At 39.3% G+C, this 26488-nt stretch overlaps 1 long non-coding RNA gene across 4 annotated transcripts in view; it reads right to left on the bottom strand.

Moving 5' to 3' along the window:
• LOC112961777 overlaps positions 1–21357 on the bottom strand; it is a 31256-nt gene extending 9899 nt beyond the window's left edge. For 2 of the 4 annotated variants that reach the window (XR_003252110.1, XR_003252109.1), the window contains exons 1-4: positions 21178–21357; positions 20951–21102; positions 19280–19390; positions 13786–13997 (exon numbers count right to left, since the gene is read on the bottom strand). This is a non-coding gene — a long non-coding RNA (uncharacterized LOC112961777). Of the gene's footprint in view, positions 1–6445; positions 6935–13785; positions 13998–19279; positions 19391–20950; positions 21103–21177 lie in introns of those variants that run through there. The other 2 variants (XR_003252112.1, XR_003252111.1) reach the window with 2 other exon arrangements.
• Positions 21358–26488: the final 5131 nt, after the last annotated feature.

Below are 26488 nucleotides of genomic sequence, written 5' to 3'. Positions count from 1 at the left end.
AGCAGTTTTGAAGACACACTTGCATTAGGGAGAAGATGGCATAGGTCTCCTAGTTAAATGCACTTAGTACATCATTCACTGCAACACTATTTAGTCCACTGAAGGACAGTGTTTTGCTTTACTCTCACCAGCCATCATTACAAGAGCAAGCATCTTGAATGCAAATACTGATATGCAAATATATATGAAAAAAAGCACAGCCAAACCATCAATCTGATGACCTATTTCCTTAGAGCCAGCCAAAATCTGCGTAAACACTTACTGCTAGTGGATATTTATGTGGCGCCCACTTCAGATTTAAGTTTGCTCACTAGAATGGTTAGACTTGACCTTCACAAACTCCTGAACATGAGGAATTATGTGAAGGAATCTGCTGCAGATTTTGCCATTATTGAATTGTGAATGAAAAACAAAATTATATAGAAAAGGGAAAAAGTTGGTTTGCAATTGATTGAGTGCCTTTCTAAGGCTCACTTTGTTATTCTTCAAGGGGTGCCATTTGCAGTCCTAAACCTTCTACTCAGAATTGAGTAAATACCACCACAAGGAACTCTACAGTGATATCATAACTTACCCTCACAGATATGATGAGTCCCCCTTTAGTAGTAGCTTGAGTCCAGAAGAGTTACATTTTAAATCTGTGCAACACTTAAAAATTACAAAATAAATAGCACGTAGCGATCACGGACCCTGCCTGTGTTACACCAGTCTAGTTAGAGCTTTTCAATACCCTGCCTCAGCTGCTGTTTTGAGGGTGCAGCTGAGCCAGGGTTCAAACTCACCATTGGATCTCAATGCTCTTCTCCCTCAGCAACAACTCCAGCCTAATTCAAACACCCCTTTATTTGACTTTCAAGCCTCAGTTAAATTCCACAGCAAAAGAACCCTATTCTCAGAGAGGGTCATAAGGACTCGCAGTCATTCGCCCGCTCCACACCTCTCATACATCTTTAGATGAAGTCTTTGCCTAGGAGAGGGTGAACTACTGTTACAGATGCACTGCTACTCAGGGATTACACTCCAAACTCTCAAAGCAAAAGCCCCAGAAAAATACTTTAAATTCCAGTCATCACACACAAAAATTTGAAAACAGCAGAAGCCTCCATATGCTTTTCAGGGATCAGGGGAAAGTCATCCTAATATCAGGTCCCATAGGTTCTTTCAAGCAATCAGAGATGAAAATTATGCATTTGCTTTGCAGCATTCCAATGTGTATTTTGATGCAGGGTAAATTAATTGTCTCTGCTAATTTTCTCCAGTTACTTCATAGCCTTGTTAATTAGGCAGCTCTGTGCAGTAGTATTGTTCCAATTCTCTCAGAATAATGGCTTCCTTTGTTGTTATTTTTTTAACTGATTGAGCATATAGACATGTACAGCATGTTGAGAAGTAAATCCAGGCATGCATATAGGAATAAATCCACCCATATCTTATTAAGAGGCAAACTTTACTTCCCAGCTCTCCACCAGCATAATTCCTCCAGGATCCTCAAAGGGGCTGCCTACACCACAGTCACATTGGCACCACCTGCTCTTGCAGATACAGCCTTGGCTTTCAGTGTGACCCAGCCTGAAAACAGAGTCAGAGAGCTGAAGTAGCAATCGCTCTTCCTTCCCCCTCCAAGTTGGGGGGGGAAAAAAAGGGATTTCTTATTTCCACAACTGTATCTAAGATGGGAGGGAAGTGGGAAGGGAGGCAGGAGCTTTCTGGAAAGCCAAGTATAGTGAACACAGCCATGAGGTAGCAGGTAGGAGGTTATCAGGAACCTGCTGTGATATTAGTAATTAGTTTACCTGAGCTGCCTCCAAAACAGCCTACTTTAACTAGGTACTCACAGTTTTACAGGCACTCTCTGTTGTGGTAACCAAGTTTCTTAATTCAAAGCATGCTTTAGCTGCGTCTGTTGTTCAGCCACCACTACATCGGCAGCTTGAGTAAGCATTCTCCACTTTTACAAGATCTGTACAAATAAGTGAGCAAGAAAATACAACAATTCAAGCTCTTACAAACCATATTCCTCCAATACACAATAACTACAAATCTTTCAGACTTTTTTCCCCAAAACACAGCAGGAAATAAAGAGATTGCTCATAAATCTTAGCTTCTGTCCTGACCAAAGACAAATAAAGACACAGAGCTATTCAGCACAACCCTGAGCAGACCATGTCAACTGGCCATTGGGGAAAACTTCAGGCAAAAAAAAAATTACTTCCTCCCCTCTCTTTTAACTGAGGAAGCTGGAAAGGAAATAAATTAAAACAGACCTTGACAGACCCCTGGTAGTTTCCCTCTGGACACTGAGCCAGCTCTCCTCACCTACAAAGAGACCACAAAAAAAGCAGATTCCCTGCCTGATTGACAGGTCGCATTCAGAGTAGCAACCCACAGCTGAGTAGGCCACTCTAGAAGTTGACTTCCTCCCAACAGCTGAGCTAAACAAAGGCATGGACAAGTCCTAATTAAGCAGGTTGGACTAACTGCTGCTTTAATAGGCACAGATTGGCAAGCATATTGGCAGGTAAACTTCTGTATGGGCAAAAGAAGCTGTTGCACAAAATGGAAGTCTATCATGTACAAAAGATTAGAACAAAGTTGAGATTAATTGAATTAAAGAGTAATGACTGGAATGGAAATGTCCTCTAGCAACTAAAGCTCAGCTATTTAGTTATATTTCTACTCTACTAACTCAGGCAAATCTGCATAGGCTTCATTGAGGCCAAATCCATATGGACCCAAGTAATGAAAAACACCAGTGTGAGTACAGAAAAGGCTTACAATATAAAAAGATCATTTCTGGAGGGCTAGCACACTGGCATATGTGTCCCCATGTAAGGAGTCTGCAAAATAAGCTGAGGAGAAGATGGTTGCTGCCACAGGCAAAGCTGGCAGAGTCTCCTTATGGAGAGGGTGCACCCAGGGGAAAAAGCAGAGCCACACTGAAGGGAAAATTAGCCAGGGCAGCTCTACACAGAGTACGTTCAACAGTGCAACACTAAAGCTTAGAGGGTTTCCAGCAAAAATCCCAGCTTTCTAACTTTGTAAAGACAAACAAAAGAGGATCCATGCAGGTATGTGCTGCTTGAATCCTCCTTACACCTTCCCTCCTCTCCTGGCCATGACTTTCCTTCCTTTTGATCCCTGTTTCTGGCCTAGTGGCTCATTACCAGCAGATAGTGCTTTTCCAACAGTCTGCCCATCTCACTGGTGTCCTATGTCCAGAACATTTCATTTTAGTTGCTTTTGGCATATGCAAAATTAGACATTCTTGACTAATATTGGGAGGGCAGTGCTGAGATGGGACTTGTCTGCCTCCCTCACTCTACACATATGTTAAATGAGATGTAACTCAAGGCCACACCTGCCTTCATTCCAGCTGAGCAGAGAAATGAAAGTGTCTGGAGACTTGGAGATTATGGAAATTTTTTTTAAACAGAAATTGGAAAAAATTAAAATATGCAGACACTTTATTGAAAGGCTGCTCTTCAGCCTGAAGTGTGAAAGGCACTTCTTGCCATTTGATAAAGTTCTAAAAATTCAGGAGAAAAATAAAATAAAGGACTACAGAAATGTCAACATTCTTGACTAAGAAACAAAATAGGAACAATTTGAAAATCAAGAACAAAGGTTTTACTGCAGATAAGAAACAGGTGCACATTTCTAGAGAAAAGCCTGGAAAACAAATACAGCCTCTCTCAGTAAATACATAGTTAACGCATAGTAATGTAAGGACAAGAGTAAMTTGGCCTAATGTGTATTCTATCATCTATGTATAGAGAAAAAAAAGGGGGGGTGGGGGAAGGTATTAAAGGTTTGCAGAGATTTTTCCTGGATGTTCACATTTCTGAGTAGCTGGCTTTTTGTGTACTTAAGCATTTGAGGAAAAACCATTCAGGTATCAAACCAACAGAATACTTTCCTAAGAAAACTTTAAGCATTCTGTGCTTATGAAAAACAATCATTCAGTATTTACTCAGTGTGAGTCTCTGCACATCCTTATGAAAACATAACCTGTGGCCACAGACTAGCAGCGCCAGAAGGGCTGCGTCATGAGTAGCCATATCACTGCCACTAGAATAAATCACTGATGAACACTTCATAGACTGGGAAAGGGGTGAAGGTGAAGTGTGCAATAAAGCCTCCTCAACTCAGCAGTGGCTGGTCAGGATTTTGACAGAACATTTTGTGGTATACTTGTATATGTCTCTGTGTATGGGCCTATTCACACACATATAATGCACTGGAGGTTTGAGAGAACTCTGTCATTCAAAAGAAGAATGGTGTAGGTTATTCATTACTGTAATGAATAACAAAGGTTTCAAAATTAACAAACAAGAACATTCAATTGTCAGACTGGAAAACAGACAAAATGGACATTAGCCTGTATAGGACCTTGTAACTGTTTCCTATGCACCCYCTTTCCCTCTCAGCCAAAGCTGCCACATGACTGTACCTGCAAGCTTTGGAACAGTAGCAAAATCCTCACTGAAGGCTATTGCATGAAAACTCTGTAATACATTTAAGCAGTAGTTTTATACGTATATATGTATGTATACATATATATTTATTCATGGAAGCATGTTGCACTTTATGTTTGTGCAAAGTTTGTGGTTACCTCTGCTGTGGTATGCCACCACTGCATGCCACTTCAAGACAAAATGACAAAGCAAGACTTCGTCAAGGTTACAAGATTCTGGTGGGCATGGACCACCCTATCCCTCAGTTATGACATGCTCCTTTTCCAGCTAAATTCATACAAAGCAATCAAATACAGACAAGAAGAAAAGTCTGGAGGGATCTTCTCTACAATAAATATATACAGAACTATAAATACATATCATATATTTTTACCCCAAACAGATATGTAATTTATAATACAAAATAGCATACAACAGTGGACTTTTTGAGTAAAGTGCCTCTTTGGCACTCTTTTCTCCTGGGAGAAAAAAAGAGCCAAGGCCACGACCTCTGCAGCCCAGCTGCTCAGGGGTGCAACAGTGATGGCGCACAGCAGCCCAGGAGAGGCTGTTTTGCAGCCCTGAGTTGCCCTGTCCCCACTCCACAGGGCTCAGGACCCCCCCAGTGCATCCCTGGGTTGCACTCTGAGCAGCACCATCACCCAGAAAGGAGAGGCAGCCCTTCTTTGACCATCTCAAGTCTGTATCATTTCTTTTGCCTTAAAACTACACTTCTGCAACTTTCACAGATAATTTACTACCTCCTGCTTCAGTCTTTTGTTTCAGAGGATAAGCTGGAGACAGGTGATAATAGCCACAAAGATTAAAATGATCTGAGGATTTAAGGTCCGAGTATTGGTATGAAATTGTGTTTATACTAGTATTTCCCACCCAAGTGCTGAAGGTTTATCGGTGTGGTCATCTGCAGCTAGTTGTGCATGTATGTTACTTGAAACCAATTGGGCTTTTAGTCATTTCAAAGATAGAATTCCCCAAAACACATTGACCTTTTTTTACTGTTTTACCTTTCTAATGATGCATGTTGTATATATATGAAGATTCTCCCTCTAGTCCAGAAAGATTCTTACAAGTATTTCTGGCAGTCTGGTTGCATGAACCAAAATCTCAACATGAACAGATTTTACACTCCTCCTTCATTTGCCTGATTAAAACCTTAGTAGATCCAGGTCCCACTTTAAGGTTATAAAACCATAATAAGGTTTAAATAATACACTACAGAAAATTTATTATATGCCAAACAGAACTGAATAGTCTGCTGTATCAAATAAATTCCATTTAAAGAGATTTGGATAAATACCCAAATAAAAAACAGAGTTAGGCTTAACTGACTTTATGTTGCACATGTTTCAATGCTTTAAAATAACCAATGAAATATTTGAGAAAGAAAAAAAAACAATCCTGCAGCTATCTTATCCTTTCTTCTTTATTGAGAGAGACAGGATATTTATCTGGGCAGCAGGATTAATAATTCAGTTCTGTAGGACAAGACTTCTGTGGACAGCATTGCTGACCATTCACACCCATCTCTGCTTATGCAGAAATTCAGTTCCCACTGAAGTCAATGAGGGTCTTTCAGTTTATTTATTTGTGCGTTGAGTCGACTCTATCAGTGCCTACTGGAAAGAGAAATAAATTGAAGACTTTGGCCTAACATTAGTGCATTGAGGCACAGTCCCATTCAAGACAACACTGACATTTATGCCACTGTTGGATGTGTCCCCTCCCACACAGGTTCATCAAGCAGAGGGTTCAGTCACTTCTCAGAGAGCTCAGGTTCTCTACAACATGATTATTTCAGCCCATAAAACTCACTGCAGTGTCAGAATTTACGGTAGTTCCACATATTTATGATCTCCAGCTCTATGGCAACCTTGGTAAAGTCACTGCATCAGTATGTGAATATGTCATTTTATAATTACTCTGTCTTTATTTTAGAAAGTAAAGTTCCTCATTATGCACTAATCAGACTTCTAATCCCTCAGCCCTCCCTTCTCTCCCCTTCTTAGGGAAGCCACACAGACTTATCAAATATGCCACCTTCTTTTTTTAATGTGCTCATAAAAAGTCATCAGATAAGAGGCACTCTGGCATTAGAAAAATGATTAAACTATTTACTGTGAATATATCCATGAATGAAGATACTATTAATTTGACAAAATCTATATTAAAAAATCTATTTTAGAATAATAAAGACTCCTTTCCAACTATTTTAAAATCCAGGCATTATGCATTAAATCATAAAGACTGAGTTCACATTACTTCTCTAGCATATAATAAACAGAAAGCAAAATTCTTGTTTCCTGAAGAACATGAGAACAACCATGATGGGTTGAATCAAAGGTATCTTCTCTGTGGCAATGAAGAGAGTGTATAGTCCCCAATGTACCATCCAGCTTTTGGCGAACTGTAGTTCAGGAACTTGGTAAGCTGGGAGCTTTATCTAAATCAGCCAATGATGACTAAAAGAAGAAAAGCACAAACTGTTGCACCAATGTAGGCCACCCATCCACATTAGCTTTAGTCTGTAGCAAGCAATTGATGCTACCAGTGAGGCACATAAAACCCAGATTCAGGCAAGTGGTGGAAGCAGGCTCATCTTTCTAAGCACTCAGAAAAATATTTGAATATATGCATAAGTCTATCTGTCCTCATGGTTGCATGTCATCATATGTTCAATGAATCTGCCAAAATGCTGTCCTGAAAGGGATATCATTTAAAACAAGGCCTGAAATGATTTTTCCCTCTCTGACTAAACTGTGTAATTTTCCAGTCTTTTTTTTTTTTAAATGTTCAGGTAAATGTAAACAAATTCTCTTCACATATTTGTAGTTATTCATCCTCAAACTGTTGATCATACCGGAATCCTTCTTTGAATTTGCACCTTTTAATTTAATTGAATAACATTTAGATATTCCTGCATTCTCTGGAGGGTGAATAGGAACGGAAACGTCCTCTATTGTTCAGTGATTTGCATACCAGAGATATTGTTTCCTTTTCTTTTAATCTCTTCTAGAGAGAGCCAATCTTTTCTTTCTTTTCTTCTGAGGAAGTTTTCCATGCCACTAACTACACTTCTTGTCCTTCTCTGAATGTCTTTATTTTTAGAGAAGTTCTTTGAGTCACAGCAGTAGAACTGTACACGTTGTTCTGGATGAGGATATCAGTGTCATGCCAATGATTTAGATGATGGCCTTCTAATATTTTCAGTATTATTTGTCATCTTATTCCTCTTAATCATCCTAACATTTTACTTACTTTTGTCAATTTATTTATTTGTTCTTTTTTGATACTGTTGAAAAATACTGAGCAGGGAATCTTTTTCTGAACTGTTTGGTATTGCACCAAGGTCTTTGCATGAGCTTTTCTAGCTAATTTAGAGCCCACCATGGACTTTACTATTATCCTTCCTTATGCACAGATGAAGAATTTTTTTTTCCTGCATGAACAAAGTTCATATTTCTAGTTTTCAGGAGAAAGCACATCCTCAGCTTGCCACAGATCAAAAACTAAATGTCGTTCAACCTATATTTCAGACCAGTGAAATTTCTGGAACACAGAGGTTTGGAGAGGGGAGGTAAGAGGAAACATTTTTTTGCTGAGTTCTTTTTACTAGTTATGTAATTATAGATTTTTTGGTCAAGGATGTTGGAGTGGCCTAGCACACATTCAACAAGCAAATGTTTGCCACAGGAATGATTTCCTGACCTCACTTTGGTTGTTGCTGAGTAAGGAGTTCATTACACCTTAGTTTACAGTTTTTCTAACTCTTTATCAAGTCCCTTTCTCCAAATGTATGCAAACAGAGAATTATGCAAAATATCTAGAGTGTCTTCTTAAACCTCCAAAGCAGAGCACATTTCTCATATGAATGGCTGTCAACCCAACTTGAGAAGTTGGAAAACTCTTAAAAACATGGATTTTCTGGGACTTCCTGGTACTCCGCCTTAGGATTATACAAGTTTTACCTTTGCTATATGGAATGACAGAGAAGATGGTCTGCTTGGATTGAAACAATGCAAAGTTTTTCAGGGCAAAATAATCACTTTGGATTCCATCATGGACTCTATTCAAGATAGCAAAGCCTCAAATTTACCCAGGAAAAAGGCCTGCAATTGTTTGGGTTCACCTTATTCTCTGATCATCCAAGGACTAACTTTCAAACAGAGAATTTTACAGTACTCAATACATTGTGCAGCAGTGGTCCTCATCCTTCAGCACATTCCATTAAGAACGTGGCTATTTTTCTAAACAATCTGAAAAATATGAGCATGATTAACAACATTCATTTAAGTCCATGACAGTTAATTCAACATGTTTTTAATATCAGGTGACAAAAAATATTGACCAGCCAAGAGGCAGATCACTTTCAGCTTGTATTGGCCACAATGGTGTGGAGAGCATCTAGCATCTTAACCAGTCAGACATGGGAAGAGGAATAATGTTTAGCTCTGGCAGAAATTGGTGAATCATGGATAATATTTAAGCTTTTCTGGTTAATTATAGTAAGTGTCAGGCAATGTTATATGAGGGAGGAAAGCAAAGGGTGAGAACAATAATTACCATGAAATTCATTGCCCAAAGTGTCAGACACAGTAATAACTAGGATTCTTTGTACTGGAGAACGGGTAAAATTGGCAACATGTGCAAATGCTCTATGAGAGTTCTAAGGTCCAAGTAAAAGTATATTAGACAAACGTAAAACTTTAATGTTTTGACATAGAAAGGTTGTTATGAACTCTGGGTTTTACTGCATCACTTTCAGCCAAGAGGCATATTGAAGCATGGCAGTTCAAAAGCTAAATTCTGTTCAAACACCCCTGAGCAGACAGCACCATGAAATAAAGCAGAGTTGGACAAGGCTGTCTGGGTTGCATTCATGTATTAAAAGCAAATAGCAAAATGAAATCATGTCTTGCGCCTTTAAAGACTAAATCATGTAAATTAGCCAGGCTCTGGAGTACATACTTGAGGGCAAAATAGGCCAAGCTCCCTTCAGCCTGCTCAGCTGCATAAGCAAGTGTGTTACAATAACATAGAGCTAGCGACTGTACCAAGGGTCCCACCTTTCAGCTCAGAACTGCCCCAAGCCTTGTTTAAAGTCTATAGCAACATCCAATTTGTGTCCTGACATAACTGTGCTCAAGCACTGGCTTGGGTCCCCACTCAAAACACACTGCAGATGGACCAGACTCACTTATCCTTTCCACAACTGGGGCTGCCCAGTTCCCAGTAAACCATCTTCAGATTTCTACAGCAAGGATGGGCAAACTATAAAGAGGTGGGTTAGCTCCCAAATGCAGGGGAGAAGAGAGCTTTAAGAGATGGGATCATTAATATGATGGCCTCATTTCCTGAATAGCAAGAAGTGTGCCTGGTTTTGGGGGATGGGAGAGGGACTACACACAGCTTGCAGTTCAGAGACTTTTATTTTCAAATACCCTTTCCTCTGACTGCTGTAGCTGTCTCCAGAAAGTGAGTGGTTACAGATAATGAACGTAATGACCTTCAAGATTAAAAAGATGACATGCTTTAATAGGTAGTTGAAAATTTCCGTTTGACACGACAAAGTTGTTTTCACTTCAGAAAGCATTTTTGACAAAGTCTCATACTCAAGGTTAATAACAAAATCTGAGGTGTGGGAATCATGAAATGAATGGAAAGATGGCCTAGAAAATTTAAAACAGAGTTACAGGAAGCACAGGGAAAGGATTGAAAAAGCATCTGCATCTTGCATGAATCATAAAAACACTGAAAGAATGGGTAACAGAGGAAAACAGATGCAGCAGAGAGGCAGTGAATGGTTTTGATCATTCAAAGACTCAAAACAGAGCATTTAATGCTGATGGACAGATATGAAATGAGGATGATAAAAAGAAGGGGATGTTCAGCTTCATGAAGAATGACAAGTGAAAAGGGACAGAAGAGTCAAAATAGTAAAGCCAAAACAATCAAGCAGAAGAACTCTAATCCTGTTTGGGTTCAAACACCTGATGTAAATGGGCTCTGAAAAGAAAAAGACAACATGGAGAAGAATAGGGAACAGCCTAACGAAGAAACAACATTTGTGTCTTGCAGCATCATGAGACTGCAGAGTATGCTCCAGTTGGAGCAAAACTTCCTGGAAACGCACACAGATCGTGACAGTGCAAAGGAGTGTGTTTCTCAGCTGTTCCCTGCCTAAAGCACACCAAGACTCTTATTCCTCTGCTCATCCACACACTGAAGGAGCAGCCTTGGAAACCAGCCTTGGAGATGTAATAATACTGCTGCGTTGCATTTACTTTCACATTATTCCTATACCTGCATGAAATTTGTCACACTGATGATAAGTCTCAGATGTTGTCATATTTATAACAGCAGGGGTCTGTTGAAGATAGGAATTTTCTGAAGGACAGGCATGCCAATATTTTTTTCCTGATTTAGTGTTGCAGAAAGCACCAGAAAAGACTTTTTTCTAAAGGCTGTTTGCGAAAAAATTCAAAACTGAATTTCTGAGTGTTTTTTAACATTCTTTTAAAGACTCATCCCTCCTCCATGACCAGATGGAGGTGAGTCCCAAAATCAGGCTCTTGGAACATTGCAATATCATCTAATGTGAGCTTATAATTTGCTGTTTCCATGAACATTCCTGCCAGTAGACTCATTTCCTTGAATATTCATGGACAGGAAAAAACAAAGGGGTGCAAACAAATGCAAAAATATGCACAGTCTCAGAAACTGGAATGCATCTGTGAGCTCTGCTCAACAAGGAATATGAACATGTTGCGGGAAGGGAGGAAGACATATTAATGGTGTAAAACTGTTACCATGTGTCATACATCACATCTGGTGATGTCTGCACTCACAACTTGCTGAAAAATCAGCTTGCCTAAATTGTATAAAGGTTTACTACTGAAAAAGTCTGTACTACAGCTCATAACCTGGGAATGCATGATTTTCCCTATAAATAGCACTGCCAGACTGTCTCTGAATTTGGGCATTAGACTGATTCAGAATCAGATAAATTTTAGCCTGATGAAATGATGATTAAATGCCAAGATTTAGCTCTGCCAAACAATCAGAAATGCATCTTCTTAGAGCAGAAGCAGACATCACTGCTCCCCTTCTAGCCTGGTGGGTTAAGCCCAACGTTCAAAAGAATTACTCTGATTTTAACTGTGAACATAAACAGTGATAGAGAACTGGAGCTTAATTATTGGCCTCCTCACTCAGGAGTTGAGTAGCAATCCTCTGCGCTGAGCTCTCAGAGAAATGACTCAATGGAGCTGGGGCAATCCTGCCAGTCAGGTTCTCCCCAGCCTGAAAATCAGCACCCAGTGCTTAAATTTAGGTTTGGACTCTGTTTGTCAAATCTGTGAAAAGGTCAGTTGCAGCCAAGAAACCTTCCTCAATGACTTCATTAAAATTGCATGATTTAGAAAAGAAAGACTTTCTTTAACTATTTTTACTCTAATCTATGCCTTCCAAAATAAATCGTAGATTAGCACATAATGGTCGTTTGCTATGAGTAACCCAGGCATTCTCTTTCAGATGTGAAACTCTAGGGTCTTTACTGCTCAGAGCAAATTAATTGGAGCCAGAAGTACTTTAATTAACCCTTTTCCTGCTGCTCCTTTGTTCAGAATTTTTCCATTTCACTAAAGTTAATTAAAAAAAAACCACAAAATTTCATATGGAGAATAAATGCTGCTGTTTGGCACTCTACAGGGTTACTCATTTCTATAACTAGGAAAATGGCAGAACACTATAAGTGATCCAATGAGAAGACTGTGCTAGGGGGAGGCAAGATGGGGAGAATCACATTTGTTTCACTGTTTTGAAATTTACTTACAAGCAGCTGACAAAGGTTTACCCCTAAATAAAAACTCTTGATATTTTACTTCTTAATTTCCCTAGTTTTTTACTGGAACAGAAGCCCAGAAGCGAAATCTTAATATCATTTAAAATCCCGCCAAGAGGGACAATGTGTAAGTAACGTTTTCTCATACACACACAGAGGCACACACACGTCATGAGGAATATATTAATTCCTTCCCACAGACAAAGTTCAGCAAGGACGTGCTGTTTGTTGTAATTAGCTTCCATTTCAGGACACTAGCGGTGATCCCAGTGTACCTACAGATTCTGTTATACATTCACAACAAACAAAAAAGCTACTTACACTTTAACTTACACTTTCCTGGCAAGACTAAAATTAAGTCGTTTTCGCATGTTGACTAATTTCAAACCTACTGATTACCTTCCCCAGGGCTCAGCTTCTTTACAGGCTAATAACCATGCTGCACCCCAGGGGTTAAGGGTAAAGAAATCCCTTTTGTAACCTAGCAGTAGAACAATGTGCTTATAGGAAAACTAAGTGAGGCTGATAGACTTGCTTTATAGATTAAAAGAACTTTTGGGTAGAGCACCCCTGAGAGTAAATTGTTATAGCTCTACCAGCTCCTGGAAACACCCGATACTCCTGGCAATGCTTTTATGAACTTCCTTGGAGCTCTTGCTTGTTCCTTAACACCTTAATGCCTACTAACATTGGCCTCCAAAAGGCACCTTTTTTCTCCTGATCTTTGTGCAACCAGCTCTCAAGCCAGCTTTTCCATTTAAGCAGATGTCCTTTTTCTCCCACTTCGGACTCTGGGAAAAAATAGATTACAGTGCTGGTCACTGCTAAAGCATTTCAACATCCTGATTTAAGGATTGCTACTCCCATAGGGAGGGAAGGTTTTCTTGCATTGGTTTGCCAAGTCTCGGCTTTACAACTGGGGAAAAATGTAAGGATTAACTCATATCTAGACCTGCTATGATGAAATACCTAATCAAAAGACAAAATAACAAATGCATTATAACGATTTTTAAGAAAAAGGAATTTCCTTACCTGCTCCAACATCTCAGCTAGTTTCTGAGGTCAATCAATTAGCCACAGGAGCAAATGGGCTGGATAGTTTCTCTTCTTCAACTTAAGATGCCATGACCTCTTCCCTCCCACTCTTTCCCTTTCTATTTACTTGCCTGTCTTGCCCTGTGATTTGGCACTGAGATACAAGAAGTTTCAGAGGATCACAGAACGTTTCTTTCTCCTCATCCCCTGTTATTTTCTCTTGCATACCTTTATTCCTATAGACTTCAAGGGGCCTTCTCTGGCTTATAGCAACCCTAAGGCACAGTGGTGCAGCTTTATGAATTGCTTCTCATGGGAAGTAGTAGTGGTATGTCTGGAATGATTGTGTTCAGACTATTATGTTACTTGCTTATGGTCTGCTCTGACAAGCAAACATAATAAAAAACTGATTTGAGGATGGGGCACAAGCCCTACCTTACATCTTATTAGATTTTGGGGAATCATTTCACAGGCACATTTTTATGCTCTGATGTCTCACTTCATGGGAGAAATAGAAAAAGTGTCCCTTGCATCACCTTCCCAGGCATTTCTTGCTGATTCAAAGATGGACAGTAGACTGTTAAATTCTTGTTGTCCAGTATGGGAGGGGTTTCCTTACTATATCCCAGCATTGTGCAGTCTTTGACCTATGAGAGGCAGACAAGAGAGAATATTAGAGACACGAACTTTTCCCAGTGATTTTCCACAATTTATATTCATACTCACATGTTTCCACAGAGAATATCAGCATCGATCTGAGCTCATGTGAGCAATTTCTCCAGTGTCATTCTCTGAGCAGGTAATGTGGGAGCTATGAAAACAGTAGGTAGCTGTCTTTTACCAGCCAGTCACCCTTGTCTGGGTAGCTTTTTCTCTTTTCAATCTTGCCATATATAATTATTAGTTCACCACTGTCTTCTTTACATGAAGAAGTTGCATGTATATAAATATATATATTTATACATACACATACACAGATAAAGAGATCACACACACGCTTACTGCAGAACATATCCAGCTGAGCATTCAAGTTCAATAGTCTAAATTAAAACTAAGTATGATAAAGCTTAGCCATACCTACTTTTTCAAAACTGCCCAAATTACTTATTTTATTAACAAAGATCTGTCTTGTGAGAATATAATTAATTTCTGAAGTATCTTTCTGGAATGTTAATTTTTATCATGACTAAGGCCTTGAAAACAAAATTTCAGTTTCATCGCCATCAAAAATAGCCACTCTCTTTGTGAAGAGGCTCATGTATCCTGTCCCAGTGTGTGATCTTACACAAATAAGCCACAGCTTGACCCAGAGTGTGTACTTCTAGTCTGAAGAATTGCCCTGATTTCCGAACCAGGTACTTTCAGAAAACTACAAGTTGTTATCCCATCAGCACGTGGGCCACATGAACACCGCATCCTCAAGGTGAGCCAAGAAAATTACATAGTGATTAAATGAGTGGAAGTACACGAGGTCATACTAGAAATAAGTCACCATTTAATGATACTGCAGGTGATCACCAAGGACTGTGGTGGCTTCTCCATAAGAAGAAGTGTTTTAATCCAGACGTATTTTTTCTACAAGACATGCTGTCACACTCAAAGCAGTAACTGTCAGAGGCCTGTGTTATGCAGGAGGCCAGAAAGGATTATCACAAAAGTTCCTATTACCTCCAAATCCAAGTAGGGGATTATAGGCTTCTTCTGCTGATACACAAGCCAAAAGGGAGTTAAATCGTGGGGTGGATTGGGGAACTTAGAAAGAACAGTGGGATCTCTTGGGAAACCTAGAAACAAATCCCAGCTAGTCAGGTAGAAATCCTCCAGGACTTCCTGCAGCCAGCCTGGCATGCTGTCCGAGCACTCCACAACTTTAAAAACTCTCTACTCTGCTGCTTCTACTACCATACTGTACCTGGGCCACGACAGCTAAATACCTGCTCCTCTTTTCTAATGTTACCARCTGACCACTAATTGATATAACACTCATTAGTAATGCAGTACAGAAGCAAACTTGCATAAAACACACACATTTGTCATTTATTCCTGTATCCAGTATTTGGCTTCTAGTTTGATTTCAATGAAATGCATTTTCCAGCTATGCAGAATTTCAGCAAATAATGCAATTAGAATCTTTCACGTAACTCAAGAATCATGACCTACTGATGTCTTTGGATAATTTCTCACTGACATCAATAAGATCATAATTTCCTCTTCCACCAGTGATGCAATCTGGTAAAAAGCACAGATGCCTTCAGTAAAATTGAAAAGGAAAGAGGTTTCTCCAAATGCAAATACTACATACTTCCATCATCCTCAAGGCCACAGAGGTTGAAACTTTGCATATTTACTTTCATTGTAACCTGTGCATTTCTAAACGAATAAGCACAAATCCATTTCTTATCTGGAGTAAAAGAGGGTGTGATTCTGTTTGTAAAGACATTACACACTGTATCATGTCTCAGTGCGTGAGACTTCTTCTACATAAAGTTCCACCCAGTTTTAGCAACATATCCTGAGACAAAAGAACTATGAAAATGTAAATTTCAATTGGTTGCTCCAAAATTCTGACTTGGCCTTTTTAAGGGGATATCTCCAAATTACTATGCTCAGTTGCTGAAAATGGCACTTATAGCTGTCAATATCCTTGGGATAAGAGAGCGTAAACATAAAAGAAAATTGGCAAGCTAGTAAGCACGTCTTGTCTGTCCTCCCCTGGGAGAATTAGGCTAAGGCATTCTGATACATAGGGGAGGTTATAGGAGCCTTTAATGGCTCCATTAGAGTTCTTTGCTTCATATTTATGCATTGGCAGGCCACATCAAATCACTGGCACCTAAATATTTCTATTGAGGATCACTCTGAAATAAGCCAGGCATCACTGTGCCATTAGTACACCAGCCAACGTGCAGTTGCTTTCACAAGAAGTTGCTGCAAAATATGCATTTATGATGTTGCTAAACAATCTACCAAGAAGGGGAACTTTGAAGAAATATCATTTTAGTTTTTCAGTTTTAACTTTATTGGTGCTTCAAAAATTATACGTTACAATAAACCAGGCACAAAAGCAATTGGCTAAATGATACTTCAAAGACACACAACTGTAAAACTCATTATCTTTTGAAGGAAGAGCATATTAAGTGTATTAACTGTTCAACAGTTGATATAAAAATTGGTAGGAACAGCAGCATAGGAGGGATATGCATGACAGACATGAAGTTAGGGCCCTCCATAGAGTTAAGCCAAGAAGCAAGACACTTCTCCCTGGGAAAAACAAGCAATTTCTTGTTATTGCCAGTGACAAATCACCAGTGACATAAAACAGCAACATTTTTGTAGTAAAACTAGCTCTAAATTTTAGTCAACAGATGTGCAACTCAAAGCCATTCTTAGCAAATAAAACTCCACTTTAAAAGAACTACTGTTCTCTAAAACGCTGTGAAAAACTAAGCTGTTGTTTGTACCATCCACACTGTATCAGTCACATAGTTCTTATCTGTAGGTATACTAAAAATATATTCCCTATGACAAATAAATCATCTGTATTGTAACATTAGATCTATATTTTCAGAAATGACTAGTTGCTTTTTAGTTCTCAGCTTTTGATACCTCAAAAGAAAATGATTTTCAGAGATACAGAAACTTAAACTACAGTAAAACAACAAGTTCCTACAAGGCATCTTAAATGGGCATCTCATACCCAGCATCTTAAAAGTTTAGATTTAAATTTATGAAATTCATGAAAAGTCCTGCCACAGGGCCTGAAATTGCCCTTTTATTCATAGAACAGTTACTCTATAGGCAACTGCTGAACAGATTTTGCCACTGCACATTTCTAATAAGCATCCAGGTTGATGTGACAGGTCAGCTCTAAGGATCAGGAGATCATTTAACCTTCACACTCTTAATTCATGGCTTCTAGCTACACCTGTGGGAAAAAGAATACTTAAGTTCTAAAGTTGGTGTTGGTACTAACATGTAATTATTACTTCTTATCTTTTCAGGTATCTCTGTATCCAGTATGGTTTAATGATCATATTGTGTCAAAAAGTTTCTTCCACAGGCAGTAGGTAATAGTATTTACTTGAGCAACTTAAACATGTTTTATTTAACTGAATTATATTGTGTTTAAATTAAATTAAATGCATTGCCCCCCCCCAAAAAAAAAGAGAACAAATATGCACTAATTTCCTCTTTTAGAAAGAGTCTTATAACTAGATATTGGCCTTTTAAGCTATACATTTCAACTCTTTCTTCATTACTCTCTTGGGCTCCAAACTGGCTCCTTCTGAAAGCACTTCTAGTCTTTCAGTGGAATTGAACTGAACTCTGATTTATGGGTAGGCAGAAGAAAAGGCAGCTTTCTAAACATTATTTTAGGCTTCACATTTATATGAAATAATAGCCTTCTGCTTTTGGAATACTCACTTCAGACACCAATTTTATTATAAATGATAGATTTTACTCTAGAAATAGATCCTATAATTCAATGGTTTTTTTCTCTCAACTTTTGAATATTTTTTATTAATTTGAATATTTGGGGATATAAGAACATCCATAAAGTCTACATCTCCATCTCCTCCATCAATTTGTGATGTGATAGATCTGAAGAGGTCTGCAGTGTCAAATCAAGAATCTGTAATTCCAAAACTGATGGAAAGACTCCTCTCTGATCCTGAGTCAACAGGCCCAGTAGGATAAAACTGTATGTTTTATTATTACAGATGTAAAAAATCTTCAAAGCCAAAAGGCTGTTTGGAGCTTAGTTCATCTTTGACTCTTCTTGATTACCTAGTTAAGGTATTTAAGTCAGATTTTCAAAGGTGAAAATCAGAGTTCAGCTCTCATTCCCAGTTTAAAATTTAAAGGACAAAGAACTCACGAGCTTTCATACTTACAATAATTACTTTAAAGATGAAGTCTTACACATAAAATACTGATGACAATCTCTCTTACAAGTGTTTTACTCTTCTTTTTCAAGCGCATCAATGCAGTCTGTAGAATAACTTATTTTACTAGGGAAATAGCAGGCATATTTCATTCCTTAACTGTTTTTATTTGGTCCTCCATTTTTTTTCATGAAAATTAATCCTCAGCATCTGTCCTCAGAACTTTATCTCTAGTATGCCTTGAAAATGAGCATTTTATTCATGATGCATGCTACCAGTGTACTGACAAACAGGAAGGGAAATAAAAGATATTCACATTGAGGCTCATCTGCCTATAATTCATTATGCTGCATTTAGTGGCACCCACCTTCTGTATTGTCAGAGGTGCAATGACTAGAAGTCTGTTAAAGACAGTGTAATATGGGGACACATTACCTAAGCATCATTCACATAAAACACTTACAGACAGTGTGCAATGCACGTTGTACCAGAAGAATTTTTTAGAAACTTAAAAGAATGCTGTTAAGGTGAGCAGGCTTATGATCTACACTGACAGCTTTATGGAAGGATTTACTTTCCAGATTGCAGCACATAATTTAACATACTAAACAATTGTCTCCAGCATAAGGAAAATGTTTTCTCTTTAAAGAAAAGCTACAATAATACGCATACAGCTTGACTTATTTCTTGTCACATGTTTGGGGAGGGGGGGAAGGGAGGTTCCTCTCCTCTCCGCTGCTTGTCTACAAATAAAATATTTTGAGTAACTAATGTTTGAGATCAGCATGCCAGCTCCAAATACCTCAGATATTTTTCAGCTTTCTCTATGAAAAGCGATATCTGGGTAGCTTTAGAAAATTGCCAGCTTATTTTTAAAACCAGACTCATGACTCACTCCCTCCTCTTGTGCTTGAATATATGTGATTCTGTGGAAAACATGTCCTGAATATTATTCCTGCAGTTAATATTCTACTTGGGAATAATGGAAGTGATAATCATTAAATTAAAGAGTTTGGTCAGAAGATCAGTCAGATAAGTCTTACCTTGCCTTCAAACTCAGGAGAATTTTGTTGTCAGTCAGGAAACTGTGGATATGCAGCAGTGTTGGTACTTTTTCTTTGCTACACCCTCTTCAGGGCTGTATACCTCACGCCCTGTATGGGGGTAAAGGAAGGAAATGTCTCTGAACTGTGGGAAAGAAAGACCACGCACTCATTGCTCACTGCCTGGTGTGCATACACCCCCTCATTAAAGTGACTGGAATGTCATTTCTAAATGCAACTACTTTATTCTATTATAAAGTTCTCCACTACCTTATCCTTTTGCCAGCCTTTTAGCAGCCACCATGCCACAAAATCCTTTTTCCTTCAGGTAAGCCTCCAAGGTCAAAGGTACATGCACAACATTGTCAATTTTAGCAATATGCTATAAAAACTATTTTATATTTAATAGGAGACAACTCCTGCCACCACGTTGCTCAATCCCCCAATGTACTTAAAACCCACTTAGAAGTGGGTTTTAACCCACTGTACTTAAAACCCCCAATGTACTTAAAACCCACAACCGTTGGCTTCTGTCGCCCACATTGCAACAATATGTCAAAATTTCACCAGTGTCTTCTGACTCCTAGAACTGGAAAATTTCCAGTTGCTCAGATGGCTGACTATTGGGATTGGATTGATTATTGATGTAGTCATTTCTCTCTCTGCTACTAGTAAATGTATAAAATAATGCTGCTGTATTGTCAGGTTACTTCCATCCCCACTTGCTACTACCTCTTTCTAAACTGAGGAAAGAAAAAAAAAAAAAAACATAAAGGCAATACTTCCTTCAACTTTTTAGTGAAATTTTAATCTCAAATCTGAAGAAGAACATGCATGACCTTCGGCCTCTGCCAAGTCACTGAAAAAGAATATCTGTGTTAATGAAGATTAGGATTATCTTTTTACCACTGCTTTGCACAGCATCTCTTAAGTATGAGGTTTGCTTTCATTCAGTTGTGGCTGAGTCGTGGTACAAAAGAATAGAGACAGGAGAACTTAAAAACAGAAGCATCAGTCACTCATCTCTTTGCATCAAAACAAGAGGCAAAAGCAAATACTGTCATACTCCCTGTCTAAAAGGCGAATAAAACACTTCCTCAGAATAACTCTGGCAGCACTCCTGGATTTAGTTCCCCATATGCCATATATAATATACAAATGCCTCTTTATCACATCAGTTCTCACTTCTTCATTTGTGAAATGGTTTTATGGCAGTGAAGAGTACAGGGTGCACTTGGACAGGCCTGAAAAACCTTCTGAAATGTTGCCTAGGCATTTCCTAACTTTGTCAAAGTTGCTCATCCAGTAAAGTTTGCCCAAGTTTCTTCCTATCCTCAGCAGCTCTGGCAAAGCTGAATCAGCTAATGTAAGAATCTTCCCAAGGAGCCAATATCCATAGCAGAAAAGAAACTGCATCATACAGTCAAAAGCTAACTACCAAAAAAGGCCATTTTTCCCTTTCTATCTCTCTCAATTCTTCTGCTCTGCGAACACACGCAGATATGATGGTTCCCAAGGGGTCACCTGAGGAGTTCTGAGTGTATAAAGGATATAAAGTACATAAAGTTCACTGTATTGCTTTACATCTGTAGGTAGAAATTTTTTTTTTTTTCTCTTACGGAGCTACAGTCCATCAGGAATTCTAGATGAACATCCCCCTGTTCGTCTTACCCCTGCTCATGGGAAGATGGAAACGCCAGGCTCCTTATCCCAAGGGAATTTCTTCCAAACCACTCTCCGTAGTACAGGTCCAACCTGCCCTGCAATCCAGCTAGACTCCAGGAGGGACGGAAGATGATACTGAGGAGTTAAGGTCAGAAAGCCTGGGGAAGAAAGGTGCATTAATACATACAGAAGAGTCCCCATCACCAACAGGCTGCTGCTTCTACATCTCTCACCGTAGTTTCAGGCTACTGGGATCCTTTTCCTGTCAGCTGGGCCTTGGGAAGGCTGTGCTTTCCCAAGGAGAGGCAGCAGGAGCTTTTCTGGTGGTTGCTGGTGGGATTGTGGATTGAAACAGGCTGCAGGAGGAGAGGAGAAGCAACTGCTTCTGTTCAGCCCGGTCTTGGCACTGCAGGCCAGAGAGGACCTGGAGAGCAAAGGCTTATCATGGCAGGCAACACTCCATATGTGAGGGCAGCCCCTGAGGAATTGGATGTCGTCCAGCGTGCCAGTTGTTTTGACATTATATCTGCATTTGGACACAACACTGACTTCTTAGCACTCCCTCCAGAGCTTAAGTCCTGGTTAAAATAAAAGTGGAAAACTAACTCTGAGCCAGTATTTGGGAAGACAAAAAAAAAAAAAAAAAGCCTACTGTAGGACACAACTTCCCTAAATTTCACCACGCTCCCCAAAACCAATTGGCAAATACAAACCTGACTTGCAAACGCCTTTGGATGAATTTTGCCTGCTGGTGCCAAGTTCTGACTGTAAAAAATAATTCATTCAGAGGGAAAGAAGGAGACCATTTCTTTGGAAATTTGTAAGCATTTTGCTGTCTGTATTTTTTGATGTCGTGTTTCATTCAGAGAGATGCAAAAAAGTGAACATTCTACTGCAGTAGCAAAAATTATCACTTTAAAAAGACAATAAAAGGGGGCAGATCATCTTGAAATCAGTTGGGATACTTGCACAAATATTTCAGGATTTGGTTTATCATGCTTGTGCCATAGGAGATTCAGAATAAGAGAGTTTCTTGTGGTTACCCCTACACTACTGCTACTAGACCAAAAGACTTTTGGCCAACTTTGATACGGGTTTCATTTAGAAACATCAATACAGAAAATGTCAACAAGAAAAACCAAAAATGCCTTCTTAGAAAAAAAGCTACTTCACAGAAATAAAACCATCATAGCTGAGGCTCTGGGTTACCTAGTCACAAGACCTAAATTCTCACTTTGAGGTGTTCTAAGGTGGAAATACTAAGGCACCTTCAGATACATTTTGAGGTGAAGATTTTTATTGAATTAAATATAAAAATGAATAATACTATTACTACAACATCTCCTGCATTATTTTAATTTGATATTATTTTCAATTATTTTATACAGCTCCTACATTATTAATATTCCTGAAGTACTGCGAAATTTTATATCATGTTACGGAATTTGTCAGAGAGAGGGAGAGAGAGTGTTAATTTTTAGAGCTAGGCTGAGGAGAACTGGAACTTTTGACGTTTATGAGTATAGGAGGCAGTTTAGGTTTATGGAATTATGCACATTACATCAGCTCTTAAAACAATAAGTATTGGAATTATTCAGCACAGAAATTAACATTATTAAATTTCAGAACTAACCTCTCCTCTGCTGATGACTGGAGCATTTTGTCCCTTCCTCAGCGCTGTTGGCTTAGGCTGCATTCCTTGAAACAATTACGCTCTTGCTTGACTTGGTCCTTGATTTAAGTGGGTATACTCACCTGCTTAGTCAAACGTGCAGAAGCATTAGCAGACTTGCACAGACAACAGTGCTGGTTTGCACACCCTTCACTTCTGTTAGTAGCTCCTAGGGCTAGGAACTGCATGCAAGGGAAACTTGAGCAAAGGTCTGCAGCAAAGGTCTGCAGCAAGATGTAGCTTTGGTGGCAGGGTCCTCGCTACTGGGAACACACACCACAGAAGAGCCGAGGATGGTGTTTATAAATGTTTAGACCTCAGCATACAAAAGCAAAATTCAGAACACCCAGCCAGTATTCCTACCGGTAGGATAATAATAATCCCATTTGTTAGGTGTTTTTAGTTAAAAATGTTACTGTGTCAGGAGAGCAGTAATTTCTACCACATGTGAGTCAGAGAGTCTTTAAATGGGTTTGATTCCATTAACTCTACTATCATTTGTTTTACATAAAATAAACAAAGGAAAACATTTTCTTTTTATTGATGGACCAATTATGTAACTATTTCTGTCCAATGCTTGCTGAATGACACAAAAAAGCAATAAGAATTTAGTGCGATAACAAGAAACTTGCCATTTGAAATCATTTCAGCTTTAGTTTTCAGCAACCGATACCCTGTCATCCCTGTCTGGCACTGAAGAGGAATTATTTTCCTATCTGTCTAGAGGTTTGCAAGCTGAGCATGGCTGTTTTGCTGTCTGGTACATCAAAGCTCCAGGCTAGGGGGTAGTACTTATAAATGTACAGTGCACTGGGGATTGCTGGAGCAAATACTATATGTCTCTCTATCACTCTTTGTGCTCTTTCACTGACTTTCAGGGCTCAAGATTGCTGCAGAGGGAGCTTACTCCGTGCCCTCTTTTGGCCCTTTCTGTTGCAGCATTGACTGAGCTACAAAGGGGCAGCTTGTCTGTAGCCACCATAATACTGGGAAATAAAGGGGTCAGACCTGGAGTGTCCTCAGAGCCTGAGGGTTTCAAAGCATGCCTTTCTCCATGAAGTGGAACCAGAAAAAAATCCCAGTTGCAAGAACTTGTTTCTGTCAGACATTCACAAGTGGAAACAATTGCTTGTAAACGGGAAAAAAACCATCAATGCCAGAAGAAAAAGGATGCTCTTTCTGCACCTGCCTTAAATTTTCTATTTTCTCTTTTATTTTGACTGGTTTTGTTCCCTACTAACCATACTTATGCATGGTAAATAGAATAGATTTCACAATATTCCATACAGGACTAAACCCCTACAAAGCCAGCTGTGATGTGTCTATGTCACACATCTTTTGCTCGAGTCTTACCTGCATTTCCCTGCTGAATGCATAAGAAATACTGTGACTGAATGTGTTAACTATTTGCTAGCAGAGTTTCTACCTTGCAGTACCTATCCTGTACACCATATATAATATACTGTCACAAATGTTGAAAAAAAAGAGCTATTCAAGTACCTTAAGAGATTTTTATCTCTGATCCTCTTCTAATAATCCAGAGAAAGAGAGTCTGGGAAGCATCTTGTGACACAGGAGTCAAGGATGCTCTCTCTGTGGGATCCAACTTCTCCTGCCCATGTGTCTGACTTGTGTGGTATACTGGCGGTGGGAAGGCTACTGGAAGCACAAGAATTGCCATGAACAGCAAGTAACCCACCCACTCTTCCACTTCTGATACTGTTCAGCAATTTCAGTAAAAGGAAAGGCTTACTGCTGATAGCTAGCAGTCAAATACCTCAACACTGGGGAAGGTTTCTTTCAAGACAGACACTAGCCCATACCCTGAAAAGTGACAGTTTTTATAGCATTTCCAGAAGTCTTGGCTGTATATCCTAAACCACAAAGTGACCTTGAAGTACTGTATTTATCTTTCTTTTCTGTCTTTATCGTTGCCAGCCTATTCTGCTTGAATTCATAAAAACGTAAAATTCCATGAGGTAAGGCAACTTCTTCAAGGGAAAAGCCTGGAAATGGAAGAGGTAACATAGCTAACAGTGCTATTACTTTTCTCCTTTTGAACAGCCTGTATGATTTATGACAGGCAATCAGTCTCATATATTAAACAACTCTTAAGAACAAGAGGAAAATAAATTCAAATAAGAGAGACAATAAGTACAGTCAACACATGTAGTGTCTGGACTGGTATCAATGTGGGAATTTTACTTTCGCATCTTTCTTTCTATTTGGTCTATGTAGTCTTAGTGATATGTTGCCTAGGATTTGCATACATAACAACAGCTAAAGGAACCCTTTTACTTCCATGAGTTTGCTTCCATAAGTTTAGATTAGCATTATGCATGTAATGCTCAATGGAGGCTAAGAAGGTTAAATTATAGCCTCAACATAGGAGATAGTTCATTTTCTCAGTAACGCTACTGGTTTAATCATTCCTATTATTCCCTGAGCTCCTTTATATCCTTTGAACTTTCTTTGAAGCCCAGATTTAGCACTTCCCTCTAATCTAGTTTATTTATATCCTGCACATACTTCTAATCAGATCTTCTACCATGCTAGCTGTCCAGGGAACATATATCGTGCAGCATGACAGTCCCAATATTGGAAATACATTGGTCTGAATGATACGAGAGAGGATTGGAACTTTAAGAACAATTGTGAGAATTCCCATATGGAGGAGCAGATGAACTCGTGTCAAGTCTTATGAATGAAATATGACAGTGATAAATAAACTTAGGAACAGAAACTTGACCCTAATATGTTATTTCAGCCACCCTACTATAACAAACATGATTGATGTGGGACATCTCCGATACAGACCTTTTCTCAGGAGAATTTATCTTTCCTTTGTGGAAGGCAAGGAAATGAAAGAATAGCAGGAAAACACCAGGAGTGGGAGTCATCTCACTTAAATTTAGCAAACTAAAACCTAGGCATCTAATCTGAGCAAACAGTCTAGTCTCCGACTTTCGCAACACAAAGCATTAGACACTAATCCTAACGCTAATCTCAGGCAGGGCCTAGACCCGAACCCAGCAGCCCCATTGAAGGCCCAGAGAGAAAAGCTGCCGTGGGAGCAGACTTGGTGTAGGCGTGCATGTCCTTGGGCATGCCCTTTGCAGGCCTAATCCACGTGGGGCTCTACACCTTATCACTCTCCGAACTCTAACCCTAACCCTRACGCTAATCTCAGGCAGGGCCTAGACCCGAACCCAGCAGCCCCATTGAAGGCCCAGAGAGAAAAGCTGCCGTGGGAGCAGACTTGGTGTAGGCGTGCATGTCCTTTGGCATGCCCTTTGCAGCCCCACTCCACGTGGAGCTCTACGCTTCATCACTCTCTGAACACTAACCCTAACCCTAATCTCAGGCATTAGACACTTCTAAAGGTTCATTCATTTCATTCTAATCAGGTGTCTGCGACAGGTGGAATCAATTATCCCTCAAAAGTACATATTCCCCAGATATATCTAACTATACACAGAACCTCAATGAATTGCTTAAGCTAGACTCCTACCATCTAGATGACTCATTTTAGATGAGAGTTATCCACTATGGGGGTTGAGTGCTTGTTACCAGACCCTGTCCTGTGCCAGCAGCTGACAAACCTGGCTCACTTGAATTTTTGCTGCCTCTACTCAGCTCAGGTAGCTCAATGCCTAAAGCCTCATGCCTCTCCACCGGAGACTTCCTATGCGTGCATGAATCCTGAGGCAGAGGCAAAGCATCCCTTACAAGTTAGATTCACAGCAGAGATAAATGATTAGCAAGCTGATCACACCAGCAGTTGTTAGCAGAATTGGCTCCTTCTAATTTTTTCCTGAGCATTTTTTATATTTGTTACAACCTGATTTGTATTTGGAGTACAGTACAGGAAA

This window comes from Apteryx rowi, unplaced genomic scaffold, assembly GCF_003343035.1.
Source record: "Apteryx rowi isolate R43461 unplaced genomic scaffold, aptRow1 scaffold_138, whole genome shotgun sequence".
NCBI classification, from domain to species: domain Eukaryota; kingdom Metazoa; phylum Chordata; class Aves; order Apterygiformes; family Apterygidae; genus Apteryx; species Apteryx rowi.
This window is presented reverse-complemented; position numbering and strand designations above follow the sequence as displayed.